At 32.2% G+C, this 15,372-nt stretch overlaps 1 pseudogene; it reads left to right on the top strand.

The window, feature by feature from the left end:
- Positions 1 to 14,127: 14,127 nt before the first annotated feature.
- LOC149203899 (putative polyamine transporter At1g31830 pseudogene) lies at positions 14,128 to 14,646 on the top strand (annotated as a pseudogene).
- The last annotated feature ends 726 nt before the right edge of the window (positions 14,647 to 15,372 follow it).

Genomic DNA, 15,372 nt, shown 5'->3' with positions numbered 1-15,372 from the left:
ATTACAACGAAAGAAGTTTTGATGTAGGTGACTCGGTATTCCAACGGATTTAACCATATAAACAAATGTCCATCAAGCAAGCTAAGAAGGATAATAAATTATCACCAAAGAATTATGGTTTGTACAAGGTGTTGCAAAAGATTGGTACTATGGCATACAAATTGGAGCTTACTGCAGCTTCTCGAGTGCACCTATTTTTCCATGTTTCATGCTTAAAGAAGATTATAGGTGAAAAACTCCCAGTTCAAACAATATTTCTAGAACTTGATGAGGAAGGAAAAATCATATTGGAACCTGAAGCAACCACAAAAACAAGAACTCGACAACGACGAAATCGATCAATTTCAGAGTATCTCATCAAGTGGAAGAACTTACCCAATGAAGATTCCACATGGGAGGGTGATAATTTAATACAGAAGTATCCAGAACTACTCAAGCGTTTAGGAAAACGCTTTTTTGAAGGAGAGGGGCATGTTAGGTCCATATAATACTAGTGATTCCCCCATTACTGCTGTCATTGTAGCCCTTATTGTTATTGTTGTCCCCTAATATTATTATTGTTATGTCGGCTTTGATTATATTTTGACCCCTTAGACTCCTATATATATAAAGGAGGTTTTCTCATTTGTATCATCCAAGAATTATTCATTTGTGTAATGTAAAGGAGGTTTCCCACTCGAAGAGGCTAATTTTGAAGTCATTGATCTATCTTTTCTTCTATTTTGTGAGCTGATTACATAACAAACATTGTTCCAAGTGGAGGTGACTGGGAAATAAACACCAAGGACAATGTAAATAAAAAGGGGTGGGAATGTAATACCCCTCCGTTTCCGTAATGATTGTAATGATTATTTTTCTTTGTTAAGAATAAGTATGTTGTAATGGATGGCATAAATGCCATGAAGTACATTAAAACTATTATATAATAAATGATTTTGTTAATAAACAAAAAGGGTTGAAATTTCTTTGGAATGTGACACTTTTGTAAGAGATTCTTGCCAAAGAAAACAAAAATCTCATTAGAGGATGAGATTGGAAAATAAAAAATAAAAAAGACCCTCCATGATAAGGAATACTAGATAAGATTTAATGGATTGGAGAGAAAAATACATTAAATGCATTATCTATAGAAATATCTGAAGGATGGGTAAGAACAAAGTGTCATGGAAGAGAAAATAGGGCTTTTAAGGAACATCCTAGGAAAGTGGACATTGAGGACCACAAAAGTGTGATGCCGCTGAAGGAAAAAGCAATGATGGAAGAAAGGTATAAAATACCTATTGAAGGGATCGATAGTGGTTGTTGATACCTTGGCACGTGCATCTCATCTCAGGGGTGAACTGGAGGAAATTAGTTCAAGGTTGGGTGTGAAGGTGTAAGATTCTCAAGTATTCCCTTAATGGTGATACTAGTTATATTATATGTTATTCTATCATAGTTTATAATGCAAGTAATTATATGTAAATGTTGCTTTCATAATGATGTCAATATTCATTTTTTCATTTGAGAATTGTTCTACGGTTAAGATAACGATATTCTGTGATTATAAATTTAGTTGTTTAAGGAATGATTCTACAACTATGATACATGCACATGGTGACTATAAATCTCGTTGGCGTAAAAAATGATTCCACTGTTAGATGCCATATATTGTTTGTTTAAGTTAGTTGCATGAAATCATCTAGTATGGTTAAGGTGCATATAAGCTATTACGAAAATTTTCATTTAGTATTAAGAGAGTGTGTAGACCTCATGACTAGTTGAGGTCGAATAATTACCCAAATGACCGAGGAGGAGACAGAGTCTAAATAACCATGTTATCACTGTATAAGGGTGTGTTAAAAGTAGAATTTAACACCTGCTAGGTTCAGGTTTCTTAGCATAGATAATCCTGAGTATGAAATGGATCAGGGAACTATGCATACGATATCTTTACAAGAGTAATAGATAACCGTCAGAGGAAAGAACAAGAGGAAGACAGAATAGGTAATTTTTGTTGAATCTGAATAGACCGACTGTAAATTGACTACCGAAACCAAAACATAAACTTTCAGGAATAAAACTTTTAGTGTATATGCAATAATTTAATCATGGTGCAAGCTAATTGTCCAAGTTAAGTTAGTGTTAAAGTGTAGAATTGAAATAATACAATACCCAATCAGTCTAACATGTACTTACAACTATTTATCTAACTAAGTATGGTATTAGCTGATATCTATAAATTATACACAGTTAGGATTACCCATCTGAAATACGTTAATGCATGCAATTTCCAAAAAAGAGACTAGTAAATAAGAAACATATAAAAGTATTAATATGAAGCAATTATGTCTTACATTTTTACACAAAAGGAAACAACACAAATGCCTAATAACAGAACAACGAGAAGAATGACCAGGAAATGAAACCAAACTGGAGATATGTATTATAACACTGATAGTAAAGAAATTCAAACATTAATACAACATATGAAAAGGAATGGAAGAAACACTTATGTGAAAATAGGTAATTTTCTATTTCCTAGATTACATTACAGTCCAAAATGAAAGAAAACCCAAAATTCCTGGAACAAGCTGAGCATAATAAGTTAATAATGAGAAAATTTGCATTTCATAACACTTCTGGAATAAAACTTGAAATTATCAGAATCCCCAAAAGTTATTTTAATCATTTGAGGACCTGCACCTAACCACCCAACAATCATGTGTCTTCACCCTCAATAATTCGGGTCCACAGACTTAAAAAGTTAAAAAAATACTAACAAAATAAAATTTCATTCAAAATTAGTGATGACAACCTAAAAGAGGAATTTCGCATGACAAAATTCCCTTAACCCCAAGGAATTTAACCCTCGATATGGCCATAAATCTCGTGTTATGGGTAATATGTCAATTGGTAATAAATTCCAACAACATCTGGTACAAAATTGAACCCTAGGAAAACAAACTTAACTAACCGGAAAAATCCACAAGGGCGGGATATCAGAGATGATAGTGTGGTCTTACTACCCATAGGTGAATAATTGTAAGAAGTAGTTGTTACCTGCCAAATGAAGGAAATATGGTATGAATATAGATTCTAGCTCAAGGTTTACCTTAATAGAAGAAAAAAAATCAACTTATGGAAAAATTAACCCTTACCTACTTAGGCTTGAAGAAAATTAAAATGCTAGTGTCATCTGAACCTAAACCTGAAAATTAAACTCTGTGGTAAACACCGATGGGGGGGGGAAATCATTCTAACCAAGAAATGCATGCACAATATTGTGTACTAAGAGACTAATTGTCAATATATCGTTACTGGACCTTGAATTAATAAACTCAGGGGGACGTTGTGCCATAAGTTCTTTTCCAACAATGTGCTCAAGTAGTAACATTTTCCTCCCTCCAAATTCCCTGCACAAACAAGGAGAGCAATTACAAAGTCCATCCCATTATAGGGAGAACGACAATCCAAATAAAGTTAAGAAGGCTTACCTGGAATGACTGAAAACTTAATCGAAGGAGAAGTTGTCACCAAGAGCATTATACATAGAACCACTGGAAAGGAAACCAGAGTGCCATCAACTATGGAAAGAAAGCAACATAAAAACGAAAGGGGACAAAGTTATGTAAAAAACCTCCATAGGAACGCCATAATAGGGGAGTGAAACAAATCATCAAACATAATATTTTTTTTACCTAGAGAGTGTGGAGGAATGACGAGTGTGAGAAGGGCAAGGTTAAGTTTGCCTCCATGATTTCTGTATGCCACTAGGAAACCATACACCAAAGAAGGTTTCCTTGCAGCATTGTTCCAGTGTTCTACAAGGACACCATGATTTCAATTTGCATTATGTATACATAATAGGAAGATTAGGGTTATGCAAGTTGATCTCAACCCTTAATTAACATAATCTCATCTCAACCGTTAAAACACTGCCCAACTAGTGACATGTGTTCCATGTGATGGAGGTAAATGTGGCAGAACCAGATTGAACGTTTCAATTCCCATGGTGAAGCGGAACAAATAACATTAAAACGAATGGAGGTCATATAGTTACATATCCATAAGGGTTAAATACACTCCTGTGGACAATTATTTTAGACCACATGTTAAAGTGGGTAGCAACATCACATAATCTATGGGTATTACCAAACCATGGAAGGGAACACCCTCACATAACCTCGTAGAAAGACATCATAACTATATTCCCAGTACTGAATAAATCAAATTTAAATATAATAGAATGAGTACACCAGCATGGATATGATACGTTTGGTGTGTCGACTTACACATAGAATTAAAGTGTTGAATATTGATTTTCTTATGAGGGATAATCCTTCTACCATGCAAGTTACACCAAGTTTATAGAACATGCTTGCAAAAGGGGCATATAATTGTTTTAACTCTTAAATGGGGAATCGTTCTAAGAGATAGGATTAAGATCTTATCCACCATATTTTCATAGAAAGAAAAACAAGAATATGTCAGACGATAAGAGTACTAATGTTACACATAATTTAATGAATAAAAAATAAAATAAAATATTTCGATGTTCTATTTCCATTGAAATTTAGAGTTGTGACAATCAATCATCATGAAAGGATTCATTTGAGTGAAGGATCGAATGAGTTTTAATTAATCAATTAACTGTGACTTGTCTAATAATTTTTCTGGAAACTATGCACCAAATTATATGATGTATATAGTAAAAATAAAAGTAACTATAATCTATAATAATGTTTAATTTGAGAAATAAAAATAATGGTAACAAAAAATAACACCATGGAAAGGTATTAAAAGTGAGAACTATTTATTAGATAAGTGTAACATTCTAGAAATGCAAAAATTTTAGACTATTCAGAAATGAACATCACACAAAATATGGAGAATGGGATCAAAATAAAAGGCATAAGATGTGGAGGATGGGATCAAAATAAAAAGCATAAGTATGGAAAAAAAAAAATGATAATGTTTTTTTTTATTCATATGACTTATCAGATATGCAAATCACATGGAAATAGAGTTTTGGATGATCAAGAAAATAGAAAATTAGGGAATTCCAACTTTCTTACCAATCCCGTATTTCAATGCACAGGGATCATAATAGAAGTACTCATAGCGGCTATTGCGGATTCCATTTCGTGCTTCAACAAGGCAACAAAGTCTCCGTACAAAGCTGTAAAAACTGAAAGCCTTGAATCCTGTGAAAGATAAAATAGAGGGTCAATTTTTAACTTTGAAATCTGTTTACATATGCAATATACAATTTTTAAAGTTGTTAAATTCATACCTAGGGCTTTCGATATAAAAGGTTGATTGTGTTAACATGATTCAGTGGAAGTCAAAGGATTGTCAAGATCATGTGCTTTCAGGTGGCCACGCATAGAGACATGAATAATGCATCGTAAATAATGATGGTACCATGTTCATGTTAGGCTTTCGTTAATGTAAAGTTCGAATGTTCGAATTCAAATATGATAGAGAGGGATCAAGAGGGGGAGTTTTTATCATTTTTGTGTCAATATTATGTGATATATAAATCATTTTTATATTTAATATTGTACTTTTTAACAAAGTAACACAATCTTTATGGATGAAATATTATTTTTCATCGAAAAAATGAGGGAGATGTCTAATATACTCTTTATAAAAGTATCATTTAGATGAAGAGATTATTTTTTATCAAAATTTGAGGGAGATGTATAATATAATATTTATGAAAGTATCATTTATATGAACATATTATTTTTCATCAAAAAATAGGGAGATGTCTAATTTGTTTAGTGCTCATATTAAAAAAAAATAAAAATTGCTATAATAAAAAAGAGAAATGAATATACATGTTAGTTAGTTCTTGATATTATAATTTCACATTCACTCTCACACACAAATAAATATCCTCATGTATATAAGCAACATAATTTTATACACTTTAAGAAGAGAAAGCAATCAAAAATAAAAATATCTTATATTTTCACTTGCATGTGACCTCATATATAATTCCTAACTTTTAAAAAATATTTTACTACAAAAATCAAATAAAATATTTGAATATCCATGTTAATTAATTTATTTCCATATAAATTTCATATATTCGTACATATGTATATATATTCAGAAAAAGTTAGGAAAACAAATCTAATAATTTTTTTTTTGTGAATAAATTTTTATTACCTCCTATACACTTTGAAACAATTATAACATTCAACTCATCAACATAACCAATAACTATAGGGGTGACCTAAACCTTCCCAATGACAAATCAATATTTTTGGTGGCCTCCCTATAAAATAAGTGTTCCAGAATTTAAACATATTTAGAAAAAGAAGAAAAGCACTACTAACAACAAACATGTCTAAAAATTTCATTCAAAAAACTAACACATAAACCTAAAAAATGTGAAGAGGTTATTGGGGCAGGGTCCTTGGTACTCGAACGTAGCTTGGTGGGGTTGTGGTAGTAGGAATTCATGCTATGTGACACTTAATACGACCCAGCAAATGTAGCTTGGTGGGGTTGCGGTAGTAGGAATTCATGCTATGTGACACTTAATACGACCCAGTATTGATTCCACCTGTTCTAAACTAAACTGCTCATTGTGCGACACCCTTATAACTTCCTCCAATCTGGTAGATATATTGTAATTCTCCATCGGTTTTCGTAGTCAACAACTTTCCCAACAAGGTTTTAATTTTCCAATAGAAAGAGAGGACATTGAAATATTGTTTTCTTCTCCTCCTTATGTTACGAGGGTCAATGACCCACTGTTCTAGAGCATCAAAATTATTTGAGACACAAAAGACCAACGTCTCTCTTACAGGCGAGGTTTCCATATGGCATATTTCTTCACAAGTTCTAGGGGTATAATAGTTTGGAAAGTTGCAGTAGCCTCCTCAACCTGTTGTTGGGCTCTATTACGTCCATAAGGATGATATCCTTCCCCCAACTACTCCTCATATGTTTACTTTACATCATGAGAAAAAAGACATAGCTTCTAAACTCAGAATTGAGCAGCCTATGGGACTAGAAATAGATGTCGAGGATATACACAATAAAACCACATCAGAAAAAACACAAACTAAGATTTATCTTTCTACAGACGAAAAGTTTTAAACATAAGGAATTGATATCCCAACTAAAAATGTGGCCACCAACAAACAAAACAAAACCCTAACCACCAAAATTGCTGCCCGAGCTAAGACAAATCTTCTAATTCACATTGCGTGTGAGGATAAGAAGACCCAATAAATACCAAAGCCTCATAAACGATAACCCACTTGAGCATAGAGTTATAAAAATAACATTGAGTGTCCAACATAGTGATTTTGTTTAAATCCTTGAGATTTTATCTCACTAACCGGCTTACTACCTGCTAACTCTTAGTGGAAACATTATAGCCTAAAGAGTAGCCTCCCCGAATTTTGTCTCAGGTTTGGGATCCAAAGAGGTTCCAACACTCCCAATCCTAACCACCAATTCAAATTCCACCACATAGCATACCAAATTTTATAGTCATGCACTCGAAAAACCTTTGAAACATAGATAGAGCCTCCGCACTAAGGGCAGCAAACTATTTCTTCTCGGACCTCCACCTCTCCCCGAGTTCTATACGATACTTTCCCTCTTCCAACACCTAGACACGTGACAAACTTAAGATCTTGCATGCTCAAATATGCATGGAGGTGGCCATGTCACCCCCTTCATAACTCGTCATTTCATCTAGGTAGTGAGCACAATCCCCATGCCATTGTTTCCTTGGAAAATCACCCTCATAGGGGAAAAACAACAACAAAAAAAGCCTAATATTAACCATAATGAAATATTTTAATGTACAAAAACTTGAGAGTAAAAATTATAATTACTTCATAATATTTTTATATTCATAATATTATACTTTATTTAATTCCTAATATAAAATTAATATAGGGTATTAAGAAATATAATAAAAGAATTCAAAATGAGTTATAAAATAAATATTTCAATGCTTATATTATGTTAAAAATGAATTATATATTTATTATATAAAGTAGTTAAAAAAAAAATAAAATTAAAACATTTTAACTAGGCTCATTATTTTATATTTTTAACCTTTCTTAATATATATTTAAAATTAAATTTAAAGAAGGAATATATGGGTTACTAAGTAAACCCAACCTAATTATTATAAATAAAATAAAATAAAAGGAACAACCAAAAAACATTGTAGGTAGCCACTCAAATATTTTTTCAGAATCATGCCACTGTCATCATCAATGGCCTTGCTTGTTACAAACATGGAATCATATTATTATGAATAATATAAGAAGAAACAATGACGGGTCATAAGCTTCCTCTCGACGTTATGAGCAGAAAAATATTGTAGTGAAGATCTTTGTAGTGGGGACTGGACATTTCTTTATTTTTCAATTTGCAGTGGAGTGTATTTTTACATTTCAATTTTCCAGTAGAATGCGTATGGTGCCACTTTTACTTGTTTACTCACGAAATGCTATTGATAAGACGAAACAATACTATTGATAAGAAGAAACAATGACGGATCATAGGCTTCATCTTGACATTATGAGCAGGAAAAGTTTGCAGCGAAGATCTTAGTAGTGGGGACTCGACATTTATTTATTTTGCAATTTTCCAACCGAACTCGACTCGTAAAGTACTTATTGGAAACTCAACTCCAAAAGACACGTCAACTACTTGTATATACTTATTGGAAACTCAACTCGAAAAGTGTCATAGTTAGTTTTTCTAGGGTTTTGAAACAAAAACTTTTCTCTACACCACTGACGATCCCACATGTACAAGTATTCCTCTTGCACTATAAAATTCAAAGCACCTTTCTCACTGGTCGGTTTTGAAACAAAAACTTTTCTCTACACCACTGACGATCCCACATGTACAAGTATTCCTCTTGCACTATAAAATTCAAAGCACCTTTCTCACTGGTCGGTTTTGAAACAAAAACTTTTCTCTACACCACTGACGATCCCACATGTACAAGTATTCCTCTTGCACTATAAAATTCAAAGCACCTTTCTCACTGGTCTTACATAGCCAATTTAGAAAGGAATTATTGTTTCTTCCTCCAACTATCCTTCAAAGAACAAGTTCTCACACCAAGTCATTTGTTGGCCTTTTTTTTGACATCCAAGGTTGGTTTTTTTTGACATCCAAGGTTCACATTAGGTGTCCAAGAAAGTGCTCCAACATAGTCTAGCACACTAGCATATTCAATCTCCAAAATGGAGAAAGTCTCACCTCAAACATAATCGAGACAATTAATAATGAAGAGGGAGGCCTGGAAGCATAACCATTTCACTTAATAATGAAGAGGAAAATTAATTAATTATTAAGTGACTATCCATTTATCATAAGTTATTAGCCATATATTTTCAATAAGCATCCATAACATGAATGCACACCATGGATTGTATGATCATAAATTGGAATAAGAAAAATACATCACATTACATAGACACCATAATTGAAATTGAGACAAGGTTTTTCATTCATAATTTTTAACACATCTATTATAGTCTTTTATCTAGAATAATAATGTGTCTCTCTCATAGTAGTATAATCAAAGATCGCTCCAACAAAAAACCTTTCATCCTTACTACCAATAATCAACCCTCTAACCTTTTTATCATCGCCCCAAAAAGTCTAGTTACATAATGTTCGCTAAGTTAAAGTTGATCATGTCACTAACCCATTCAATTAAATTAAGATTGATCATATCACTAACCTCGTTAATTAAATAAATGCATTTCATCTCATCCCATTATAAATACTAGTTAACTTACGACCATTGTCACCGCAACTATCTGGATGCACCATTTTCACATTATCTAAACCATCCAAAAAAACATGCGAATTATCACAATACATATCAATATTCCAAAAAACAAAATGAAAAATCTAATTGCATAATGTTGTAAATCATAATTCATAATGGAAAATCCAAATAGGTAAAAAGTTTAATATATTGATTAGTCATAGTCGATTTTTAAAGTCGTAAGTTGTAATCTTACATAAAGGTGTAAGAGTTGATGACTTTGTATACAATAATGAAGAGTGATCTATGGGTGGGTTTAGTAGAGATGAATTCATTCCTCCTAAATGTTATTTTAGGTAACATTGTGTGTTTTAGCTATAATTATTTTAGAACAAGAATAATGGAGAGGCTGACTTGATTTCTATCTAATTTTGAATAGAATAATTGACAAGTGTTTCCATATTAATGGTGTTTAGTAAGTGTGTTAAGGTGGTTATAATTATCAATCATATTGAAAGGATGAATTTGATTGAGTGGAGGACCAAATGCGAGTTATTTGTTGGATAAGTGTAACTTTCTAGAAATTCAATTTTTTTAGACTATCTAGAATGAACATCACACAAAATATGGAGAATGGCATCAAAATAAAAAGCACAAATATGGAAAAAAAAAATGATAATGTTGTTTTATTCATAAGACTTATCACATATGCAAATCACATGGAAATAAATTTTTGGACAATCAAGAAAATGGGAAATCAGGGGATTCCAACTTGCTTGCCAATCCTGTATTTCAATGCATATGGATCAAAATAGAAGGAATCATAGCAGCTATTATGGATTCCATTTTGTGCTTCAACAAGGAAACAAAATCTCCATGCGAAGCTGCAAAAACTGAAAGCCTTGAATCATGTGAAAGATAAAATAGAGGGCTAGTTTTTAAGTTTGAAATCTATTTACATCTACAATATACAATTTTCCCAGCTGCTAAATTGATACCTAGGGCTTCTAATATAAAAGGTTTATTGTGCTAACACGCTCCAGTGGAAGTTGGAGGATAGTGACATGAAGAGTGCATCGTAAAGAATGGCGGTACCATGTCCATGTTAACCATTCGTTAATGTAAAGTTCGACTACTCGAATTCAAATATGATGTATAGGGATTGAGAGTGGGAGTTTGTATATTTTTTTTTGTCAAGATTATGTGATATATAAATCATTTTCTATTTAATATCGGAGATTGGGAGATTGAGATATAACAACGTAATATAATCTTTATAAAAATATCATTTAGATGAACAAATTATTTTTCATCAAATATTGAGGAAGATGTCTAATTACTTTAGTGTTCATCTAAATAAAAAAAGAACATTTTATGCTATAATAAAAAATAGAAATGAATATACATGTTACTCTGTTCTTGATATTATAATTTTGCATTCACTCTAGCACAAAAATAAATATCCCCGAGCCTATAAGCAATAAATTTTATATACTTTAAAAAGAGAAAGCAATTAAAAATGAAATATCTTATATTTTCACTTGTTGGTGACCTCATATATAGTTCTTAATTTTTTAAAAATATTTTACTACAAAACTTAAATAAAGTATTTGAATATTCATGCTAATTAATTTATTTCAATATAAATTTCATAAATTCATAGATATGTATATATATTCAAAAAAAGATAGGAAACAAAACTAATATTTTTTTGGTGAATTGATTTGTATTACCTCATGAACTTTGAAGCAATTACAACATTTAGCTCATCATCATAAACCATAACTGTAGGGGTGACCTCAACTTTCCCAATGAGAAACCAATATTTTTGGTGGCCTCCCTATAGAATAAGTGTTCCAAAATTTCAACATCTTTAGCAAAAGAAGAAAAACACTACTAAAAACAAATAATACTGAAAAATTCATTCAAAAAATAACATGTTAAACTTCAAAAATTTGAAGAGGTGATTAGGGCGGGGTCCTTCACACTCGAACCTGGATTCACGAGGTTGTAGTAGCAGCAATGAATGCTATGTGAAACCTAATACAATCCAGTCGTGTGTCCACCTGTTCAAAATAAAATGCTCATTTTGATACACCCTTATAACTTCCTCCAATATTGTATATATATATTGTAATTCTCCATTTGTTTCTCAGCCAACACCTTTGCTAATAAGGTTTTCATTTACCATTAGAAAGGGAGGACATTGAAATATTATTTTCTTCCGCTCCTTATGTTACAAGGGTCAAGGACCCACTCTTCTAGAGCATAAAAAATCTTTGAGACAGAAAAAACCAACCTCCCTCTTACACGTGAGGTTTCCATATGACATATTTCTTCATGAGTTCTAGGGTATAATAGTTTGGAAAGTTGCAAAAACGTCCTCAGCTTGTTGTTGGGCTCTATTACGTCCATGACGAGGACGTCCTTCCCCCCTGAATACTCCTCATATATTTCCTCTACATCATGATAAACAAGCCAGAGCTTCTAAACTTAGAATTGACAAGCCTAGGGGACTAGAAATAGCAATCGAGGAGATATACAATAGAACCACACAAAAGAAACATAACTTAAGATTTATCGTGTTGCAGACCACAAGTCTCAAACAAAAGGAATTGATAGTCCAACCAAAAATGTGGTCACCAACAGAGAAAACAAAATCCTAACCACCAAAATTCCCACTCGAGCTAAGACAAATATCCTGATTCACAATGTGTGTGAGGATAAGAAGACCCAGTAAAGACTAGAGCCTCGTAAACAATAACCCACTCGAGAATAGAGTAATAAAAATAGCATCGAGCATCCAAAATAGTGAAATTATTTAACTCATTTCCAATTTATCCCACTAACCAGCTTGCTACCTCTTAACTCACAACGAAAATATTGTTTCCTATAGAGCACTCTCCGTGAAATTTGTCTTAGGTTGGGGATTCAAAGAGGTTGCAATGATCTCAATCCTAACAACCAATTCAAATCCCACCACATAGCATACCAAATTTTATAGTCATGCACTCGAAAAAACTTTTGAACATAAGTGGAGCCTTCACACTAAGGGTGACAGGCTATTTCCTCTCAGAGCTCCACCTCTCCCGAGTTCTGTATAAGAATTTCCCTCTCTCAGCACCTAGACCCATGACAAACTTAATATCTGGCATGTATGCATGGGGTGGTCATGACACCCCCTTCATAACTCCTTGCCATTTCATCGAGGTAATTAGCACAATTCCCCATGTCATTGTTGCCTTCAAAAATCACCCTCATAAGGGAAAAAAAAACAAAAAAAATCTAATATCAACCATAATGAAATATTTTAATGTCCAAAAAACTGAAAGTAAAAATTATAATTACTTCATAATATTTTAATGTCCATAATATTATAATTCATTTAATTCCTAATATGAACTCAATATATGACATTCAAAAATATAATTAAAAGATTCAAAATAAGCTATAATAATATATTTCAATACTTATATTATACTAAAAAACTTATAATTACTTCATAATATTTTGATGTTCATAATATTATAATTCATTTAATTCTTAATATGATATTAATATATGGCATTAAACAATACAATAAAAAAAAATTAAAATAAGCTATAAATATTTTGATGTTTATATTATGCTAAAAAAGTTATATATTTATTATATAAAATTATTAAAAAAATATAATTAAAACATTTCAAGTAGATTAACTATTATACACTTAAACTTTTTAAATATATATTTAAAATAAAAATTATATAATTATATATATATATATATATATATATATATATATATATATATATATATATATATATATAAATAATTAAAATAAATCTATATGGTTAGTAAATAAACCCAACCTAACTTTATAAGCATAAAAAAAATTAACAAACAAACAACTTGAGTCTCTTCAGAATCATGGCAGTGCCATCATCAATACCCTCTCTTGTTACACAAGTGGAATGCTATTATTATTATGATTAATATAAAAGGAAACAATGAAGGGTCATAGGCTTGACAACTCCTAAAAACAAGTCACTAAGGCAATGATTGCCTTAGTGATTCACCAACATGCATGCATGGTAACATACATGCCCATACATCATGATTTATTTTCCGGCGGTTTCCATAGCTCCGACTGCGGCAGGCTCCACCACCGCTCCCGCTCTAACAGGCTCCTCCGCTCCGACTTAATCACTTGGATGTACTTAATGCAAGTGGATGTAGTTAATGAAAATGCACTGTCCACCTACACACATTCAATGAAAACTCCACACACAAGATTTCAAACTCGTAGTCCCGCTCAAAATTTCAAACTCACAGTCCCGCTTGAAATGAAATGTGAGAGGGTGGGTTGTGCCACATAAATTTTTTAAATTAAAATGAGCAATGATTCTTTTCAGCTTCTTGGCATGGGACACTCAGGCATGCTTCCTACTCTATTTGCTGTCAGATTAAGCTATGGAGCTCCTCTTCTGGGCATTATGTTTTCTGCTTCTGGAATTTCATTGAGTTTTCAAGAAATTGTAGCAGCTGAGAATTATCTCTATTGCTTTGGTATGTTTGCAGAGTTTTCTGCCTTTATATGGTTAAGAATCAAGAAGCCAGGACTTGCTCAGCCCTATAAAGTTCCTCTTGGGAATGTTGAAGTTATTCTCCTCTGTCTAATACCTTCATTGTTACTGGTTCTGGTGGTAGCAGTTGCTTCTTTTAAAGTCATGGCAGCCAGCATCAGCGTTGTTTTAATTAGGTTTGTATTGTGGCCTTTTCTTGAATTTGTGAAGAGTAAGAAATGGTTGAACTTTGTGACAGGTTCAGAGCTTTCACGTAATCTTCATGATATATTAGTGTCTGATGTGGGAGTTGGATTGCTGTCAATTGAAAATACACAAATTTTCTGATAAATTCCTTGATTTTGTATATTCTTTCTCATTGCAGAGAGGGCAAAGAATTGGAATATAGATATATCTCATTTGAGGACTTTGATTTTAGCCAAAGAACATATGGAATTTTTTGTCAAGATAAAATCCTCCAAACTCCTAGGGATCTTTAGGAGCTTAAATGCAGTGGAAGGATGGACAAGGGCAGACCCTGTAATGTAGGGAATTCTTTCAATATGTTTTATATTTGAAGTAGATGAATGGCCAATAGGATAGTGAGTCGTTCATGTACTTTCGAGATCGAATCTCTATATATTTGAAAGAAGCTTATTTCATGATATTTAGTAGGTCTGAAATAGCACACATGGATTGTTTTTGCAGAATTGTAGGATTTGAACAATGCCATCAAGATATAGTTATGATGAATTGGGCATTTGTTTCTGCTTATTTTGGAGGGGAAAACAACTATCAACCATTTACGTTTTTCTCTGGAAAATGTTTTTATATTTTATAAAAAGATTAAGGATGTTTTTGGATTTCAATATATAATAAGATTTGAAGTCAGGGTAGATAATAAGATTTGAAGTCATCATAAAAAACAATCAATATGAATTCAGTATGTCAAATGCTAGAATTGTAGTAGTATGTCAAATGTTAGAACTGTATTTGGATGGAAAAGATAATGGCATTTCTTCTAATCATCTAAACCAAAGCTAATTAACATCAACCCTTCAAATTTTTTTAATT

This window comes from Pinus tabuliformis, chromosome 2_1 (genome assembly GCF_031772625.1).
Source record: "Pinus tabuliformis cultivar Carrire ecotype Pingquan chromosome 2_1, CPIR1, whole genome shotgun sequence".
NCBI lineage: Eukaryota > Viridiplantae > Streptophyta > Pinopsida > Pinales > Pinaceae > Pinus > Pinus tabuliformis.
Note: the sequence above shows the minus strand (reverse complement) of the source record. Positions and strands in the feature narration are given on the sequence as shown.